We start from the raw sequence: 8,353 nt of genomic DNA, 5'->3' as shown, positions 1-8,353 counted from the left end.
ATAATTAAGCTACCAGGTTTCAATGTATTTTATTGTTGCTTAGAAAATCCTAGCATACCCAGACTTTACAGAGATTTGATGATCCTAAGAAGAGCTGAACTCATGGACCAAAATAACTATGCACATAAAAAGTACAATTACTTACCTAAAAAATATGATGTGGTTAACTTTATATGCCAATCCAAGTGTTATGGGAACAGGAATTAAAAAAATAGCTTAGGGGCGCCTAGGTGGCACAGTGGATTAAGCCACTGCCTTCAGCTCAGGTCATAATCTCAGGGTCCTGGGATCAAGTCCTGCATCAGGCTCTCTGCTCAGCAGGGAGTCTGCTTCCCTCTCTCTCTCTCTGCCTGCCCTCTGTCTACTTGTGATCTCTCTCTGTCAAATAAATAAATAAATAAAATCTTAAAAAAAAAAAAGAATGACTGTACTTTTAAAAAATAGCTTAAAAGGAGCGCCTGGGTGGCTCAGTGGGTTAAGCTGCTGCCTTCCGTTCAGGTCATGATCTCAGGGTCCTGGGATCAAGCCCCACATCGGGCTTTCTGCTCAGCAGGTAGCCTGCTTCTCTTCCTCTCTCTCTGCCCACCTCTCTGCCTACTTGTGATCTCTCACTGTCAAATAAATAAATAAAATATTTTTAAAAATAGCTTAAAAGTATATGATAAAATAATGATATACTTATACAAGGAAAAGAAAGATACTATACTGTGAATATAAATTAAGTGAAAATTGTTGAAATAAAGAATACAATAAATGGAGACTAAGATGAATATAGCTGTAAAATGAATAAATGAGTTGGGAAAAACAAACAAACAAATTAATGACTTCTGCCCAAATACAGCAGAAGAGAAAAAAAAATAAAGAAAATATTTAAATAAGTACTGAGATAAATTTTGGAGAATTAAAGAAAGATAAAAGATACCAGACTTAAAATGATGCCAAACACGAGATATCAGAAACAAAACAAAACAAAACAAAAACTACACACACTAAAAACCACTCGTATACATTATGGTGAGTTTTAAGAATATCAAAAACAGAGAAGAGCATAAATGATGCCCAAGAGAAGAACAGATCACCTAAAATGTACAAGAATAATACTGACAGCACAATTCTCAATAGTAATAGCATATAAAGAGACAGCTGGGAGTTTTTATAGATGGAAAAGATATTTGAAACTAGGTATTATACATCAATCCAAATTATTGATTAAATTTGAGAGCACAGTAAAAATACAATGAAGCATGTTAGGTCTTAGAACATTTATCACACAGAGACACACATTTTGGAAAACTTCCTTGGAAGACAGCTCAATTTAGATCGAGAAAACAGAATTATGTACTCAAAGGCACATTTTGAAGGAAGGATTGAATATAGTCTGCACTGCAAATATTCTTTAATCGTATGTTCTGAATTTCCTAAATTTAAGAAGTATTTGTTCAAATATTTACCTTTAAATAAATCCTAGGAGACTTTTTCTTGGATTCTGGCAAATCAGTCCATTTGGATACAAATCTTTTTGTCACTGATGGAAATTTTGATAGCCCTTAACTGTGGAATGCCTAATGTATTGTTACAGCAATTGTGATTTGCCAATACATGGGTGATGTGTGTGTGTTGTGTGTGTTTATTTTTATTTTTGATGGTTTAACTCTTCTATGAGATTTTTAAGTAGACATGATTTTAATAAATTATGATTTGTTGAAATTTATCTGAGGTTATATATAATAAAATAAAATTTGTGTGAACTAAAGAAGTGCATCTCCATTTTTTTTGTTTTAAGAGTAGACTGGTCTTTAAAAATTGTCCAAAGAAGTACATTATATTTATTATTAAATTTGATAATATACTATAAAGTATTTATGGTCATATTGGACCATATCAAATTCTACTATTAATTCATATTAATAATTACCATAAGAGGAAAAAGGGATATTTTTCAAAATAAAAATTAGCGTATTTTTCAGAATATGATATAGTGTTATTCACTGAACTGAGGGAACAAATGTCAAAGTCTAACACAGTTTACAGAATGTTTTAACATAAATTGAAATTTAAATCTGACCAAATTTCACAGTTTTAAGTAAAATGATAGCACTTTATATCCTTGAAAAGTGGTAAGTGACCCAAAACATGGCTTAGAAAAACAAATTTAACACTACACTAGTCTGAGATGGTTAAGTTATGGTACAACTTGCCATTGTGTATCATCAAATGGTATATTTTTTTCTTTTGGGCTTGTCATTATATTTTATTTTAGCCATTCTGGTAAGTGTGTAGTGATATCTCAGTGTCATTTTTTTAAAGATTTTATTTGTTTATTTGACAGAGAGAAATCACAAGTAGATGGAGAGGCAGGCAGAGAGAGAGAGGGGGAAGCAGGCTCCCTGCTGAGCAGAGAGCCCGATGCGGGACTCGATCCCAGGACCCTGAGATCATGACCTGAGCCGAAGGCAGCGGCTTAACCCACTGAGCCACCCAGGCGCCCTCTCAGTGTCATTTTAATTGCATTTCCTTGATGTCTAATTGTGTCAAAATATATTACTTTGATGTTTAATGCTCTGAGCTTTCTCAGTTCAGGACCATGAAGCCACTTAGGAAAAATACAGTTGCAGAGGCACTCATAGACCAACTCTTATTTCGAAATAAGAAGAAACATTACTACCCATTCCAACAAAAAATAGATTTGTTATGCAGCAGGGATTTTATAAATTACCTGACACAACTTATATAGTAAGATGAAATGGGACAGGCGGCTTCTTGCAGCTATATACAACATCAGTTTAATTTCAATTTTCAGTATAATTTTTCCAAGGTATACACAGAATATATATTTAATGTAAATTGTGAACATTTTAAACTCTGTATATGGAAATTAATCAATTTTAAGTTTATAACAATCAAAATTAACGGAAGTTTATTTTAAATTAGTTAGCTTTCTCTGAATTGCAAGACAGAATAATCAAGAATTGGTAAGAAAAAAGTAATCTCTGTAAAATTACCGGGGGTGCATTATAAAGTGTTCGGTAACTGATCAAACTCACAATTTGGATTGAATGGCAAGTGATTTTTAAAATCTGGAACTCATTGTCAATTTTTTTTTCTTCATTGTGTCTTAATAATTTACTGTGTTCATTTGCATGGAAGTGAAGAAAAATGCATGACATTTCATCTCAACACTAACACCTTTAACTGGCAACTCTAAATGTACTTTACAGCAGTGTAACAAAGTAAAGATCAATGATGTTTCATGAAATATCTGTTATAATTCTCAAGGAGATAGGGAGTTTGTGCAAAAATGCAAATCACTTTGCGACTAAACACATTGTTTATTTCAGCTAATTTTAAGAAAATATGCTGAGAATCTCTCAAAAAAGGAAGCAATGATTTAGGTTTGCCTTCAAACTCCTTATCTAATCCTGAACCAACAGCACATAGTTCAAAGAGCAACTAATTTGAGTAGCTCCAATTTACACATTTCCTAACAATGCTTAATTTAGTGGAATTTCTGTACAATTATGTTAATTTGATGTAATGAAAGACAAAAGTTCAAAAAGATCATCCTTAATTTATATAGATGCCAAACTCTGCATTTTCTGAATGACGCCCAGGAACGTATTTTCAAAAACAAACAAACAATGCCAGAACCACTATTAGGTCATCTCTAGGCAGAAAGTGACTCAGAGCTTACATTACTCTCTCCCTGAAAGTATACTGTAGGCACTGAAACTACTACCCTGAGTCTGTGCTATCAAATTCCTTAAGTTAGAAAGTTTTAAAACCCGTCTGTGTGGGAGTATTTCATTTACAGATAGAGATTTGGTTGTTTATACATTTTCATACTTGATTTTTAGGGTGTAATAACTATGTTTTAAAATTCATGGTGGTTTTGAATACTGTTGGATAATTGAGCTAAAATGGTATATCCATTCCTCCTAAGAAACAGAAATTATAGAAAGGTAGTGCTTTTCAAATCTGACATCTTTGAGTCATTGCAGTTTCATATAAATGCAATAGGAAAAGTGTCATTCATGTTTATGATATTTTCTATAAATAAATTAGAATGTACTGGAGGCCTGATATAAAGTGGGATGCCTAAACTTCAGTAAGATCTTGTTTTCAATTCAAAATAAATTTTATTTTTTATTTTTTTATAATGTCCCTCAATTTCAGATAAGCACCCCCATAAGGTCCACTCCGTTTTTATTAAGAATTTATTTATTTTATTTGACAGATAGAGATCACAAGTAGGCAGAGAGGCAGGCAGAGAGAGAGGGAAGAGGAAGCAGGCTCCCTGCTAGGCAGAGAGCCCGATGCGGGGCTCGATCCCAAGACCCTGGGATCATGACCTGAGCCAAAGGCAGAGGCTTTAACCCACTGAGCCACCCAGGCGCCCCCAAAATAAATTTTAAATTGAATTATGCACCTCTAAGTTCAGAGACAATAAACATCAACCAACACAATTAATAAGTTCTATTTCTTGAAATTTCGGGAACATTGATAGTCTCATCTCCTGGAAGAACAACAGCTAAAATTTTTGGTCATGGATTCCTGCTAAAATATCACTTTCCCAAAGAAAATTAATGTTAGGAATTTTCATTGATTGTTATTGATCATGAAGAATATAACAACCACGATAAAAAGAGTAGGAAAAACATGATATCTCATCTGTAAGGGCATGTGGAAAGTAGGAAATGCTAATAAAAATAACTACCATTATTTCCTAAGTTAACATAATACAACAGAACAAAAATATTTCAAAACAATTTTTTCTTTTTTTTTAAGATTTTATTTATTTATTTGACAGAGAGAGATCACAAGTAGGCAGAGAGGCAGGCAGAGAGAGAGGAAGAAGCAGGCACCCTGCTGAGCAGAGAGCCCAATGTGGGACTCAATCCCAGGACTCTGAGATTATGACCTGAGCCGAAGGCAGTGGCTTAACCCACTGAGCCACCCAGGCGCCCCCATAACAATATTTTCTAGGCTCATTCTGATAACTCTTTTCTAAATTCAAATTTAAAGGTTGAGGCATGTGATATATATTACACAAAAAACATCCCAAGGCATTCGTTAAAAAAAAAAAAAAAACTCTTAATAAAGAACAAATCCAAAGGAATTTCTTTTCTAATTTAATTAACAAATTATGAATTGACTTACCTATTTTATCACAGTGTATCAGGCACCAATAATATTTTTTAATCGTCACACCTGATGCAATAGTTACCATCTTTCAAACATACTGATCACGAACAAGCAAATAAACAAGAGCACCGTAGCTTAAGATCTACCTGCATAAATATAGGCTACTTCAGACAATCTCTTCACCACAACATAGCAATGAATAGAAATCATACATGCTCTGTATGGACATACAGATGAGATAGAATGGGATGATGTTAATATATGCAGAATCTTTATTAATTACATTGTAAACCATAGTATGGAAAAACAGAATACAATTTTAGAAATACCCAGGTCACCATCATTGTTTTATTTTTATATGTGTAGATAAGGAGTTTAATAAACAATCCATGACTATTCAACTCCTTATATTTTGAAAATTTTAGCAAAAGTAACAAACCTAGCACCTAGAAAATTGTACCTATCTGCAATATACAGCTTTGCCAGCATGGTAGAAGAAAAGCAAAACAAAATAAGTAAGAAAAGTTTAACATTTCACAAGAGATTTGCTTTTATTTTTTTATTTTTTAATTTTTATTTTTCATTTATTATTTACTTCTATTTTCTACTTTATTTTAATGAAAATGTCATGACCATAACATAAGAGCAGAATTAAACCAACATGAGAAATTATTTTTTCATAAGTTAAAATAAACTAGCTTGGTGATTAATTCAAAATTATATTACAAACTTCAGTGTTCTTGCAGTAAGTATCACTGCATAAACAAATCAGTCAGGAGTCATAAACTAATGATGATTCTAAATGTTATTTAGAGAGACATTCTGTTCTTAATATATTTCAAATATTCTACACAAGGCAAAGTGGATCCAAGTAATCTGTAGGCAAAATAAGATTTTAGAGAAGTATATATTTCCAACAGTATTTATAAAATATTACCTTTATGTAAGGCATCATCCTGGACTTTGTGGAAAACACACAAAGGAGTAAGAAGTGGCCCTTCAAGAAACATATACAATATCAAGGTTTAACATGAAGCAGCATGTCTTCTCTAATTAAAAAAAAAAAAAAAAACATTGTACCAACTGACTTTACTGAAACTTTATATTTATTGCTCTCATTTTAGGTCATAGTGTCCTTCTGCATGCAGGCTGCTATAACGGACATGATATAGACTTAATAGCTTATAAAGAACAGGAATTTATTTCTCACAGTTCTAGAACGGAGAAGTTCAAGATTAAGGAATGGGCAGATCCAGGGAGAGCCCACTTCCTCATAGATGGCTATCTTCTCACTGTAAACGTACATGATGAATGAATCAAGAGAACTCACTGGGGTCTCCTTTAAAAGGACTGTAATCCCACTTATGACCTAATCACCTCCCAAAGGCCCCTATGTTTTAATACTAGCACTTACAGAGTTAGATTTCATAATATGATTTTGGGAGACATAAACATTCACACCATAGTATATATAAACAAAAAAAGACACAAAAACAACAAACAAAAAAATTATTTTAACTACCTATTATTTTCAACTACATAAACTTTTAATTTGTTTCTATATAATATTAAATAACTCATTTGAGTGATTCACTTATATCCAATGCATCTGAGTGCAATTAAATTTGCTTACCCAGCATATCCAGAAGCATATTTCTTCAGACTATCCCATTCCCCACCTCACAGGATTTACCACAATTAGAAGACATGGGATAGAGGATAGATAGATAGATGTATACATAAACACACTTGTACATACATATATGCATATTTTTTCCTGTTAATGATACTCATGCAAATAAAATTTAAGCTCAAGGAAACCTGTCTTGTGTGTTACTTAATATCCAGTTTTTAGTCAACATCCAAAAACAAATAATCCAATAAAAACATGGATAGAAGACATGAACAAGTGTTTCCCCAAAGAACACATTCAAATGTTCAGTAGATACATGAAAAGATGTCCATCATCATGTATCATCAGGAAATTGCAAAGCAAAACTAGAAAGAGATACCACCTCACACCTGTCAGAATGGCTAAAATCAACACTACAAGAAACAAAAGGTGTTGGAGAGGATGTGAAAAAGTAACACTTGTGGGGGCTGCCTGGGTGGCTCAGTGGGTTAAGCCTCTGCCTTCAGCTCAGGCCATGATCTCAGGGTCCTGGGATCAAGTCCCACATCGCGCTCTCTGCCAGGCATGGAGCGTGCTCCCTCTTCTCTCTCTCTCTACTTGTGATCTCTCTCTGTCAAATGAATAAAATCTTAAAAAAAAAAGAAAAAGTAACAATTGTGAACTGTTGGTGGTGATGCAAACTGATACAGCCATATTTGAAAACAGTATGGAATTTCCATAAAATTTAAAAATAGAAGTCCTTTGTGATCCAACAATCCTGTTGGTGTGTATTTACCCAATGAATATAAGAAAACTTATTCAAAGGGATGCTAGCACCCCTATGTTTATAGCAGCATTATTTATAAAGCTAAGATATGGAAAGCGCCCAAGTATCCATCAATTGATGAATAAATAAAGAATAAGTGGTATCTATATACAATGGAATATTATTCTGCCATAAAAAAGACTGAAATCTTGCCATTTGCAATAACATGGTTGGAACTAGACAGTATAATGCTAAAAGTGAAATAAGTCAGTCAGAGAAAGACAAATACCTTTACTCATATATGGAATAAAAGAAACAAAACAAACAAGCAAAGGGGAAATAATAAGACATAGAAAGAGAAACAAAGCAAGAAACAGACATTTCATTACGGAGAACAAACTGATGGTTACTTGAGGGGATCTGAAAGGAGTGATGGATTAAATAAGTGATGGGGGTTAATTAGAGCACTTGTCATGATGAGCACTGAGTGCTATATGTTATATTGTACACATGAATCTAATACAACCATATATGTTAACTAACTGGATTTCAAATGAAAATTTTTTAAAATCCCAGTTTTTAGCTCACATTCTGGCTTACAAAAGGGATTTAGTCAGGAATTTGGAGATTAGTTAATGAACAAAAAAGGGGTGAACAGGCAGTTGTTAGATAAAATTACTATCCTTTCTGGCATGATCTTATACCTTTTATCTAGAAGTATTTTTAGCACTTTAGACTCTTCCTATTTTATTTTGAATCATTAAACAAAAATTTCCTCAAAGGACCTTAGACTCCATCCAATTTGAGCAACAGTTTGAGACAGGAAATGGTGT

Source organism: Mustela nivalis (genome assembly GCF_964662115.1).
Source record: "Mustela nivalis genome assembly, contig: HAP1_SCAFFOLD_643, whole genome shotgun sequence".
Classification (NCBI taxonomy): domain Eukaryota; kingdom Metazoa; phylum Chordata; class Mammalia; order Carnivora; family Mustelidae; genus Mustela; species Mustela nivalis.
This window is presented reverse-complemented; position numbering follows the sequence as displayed.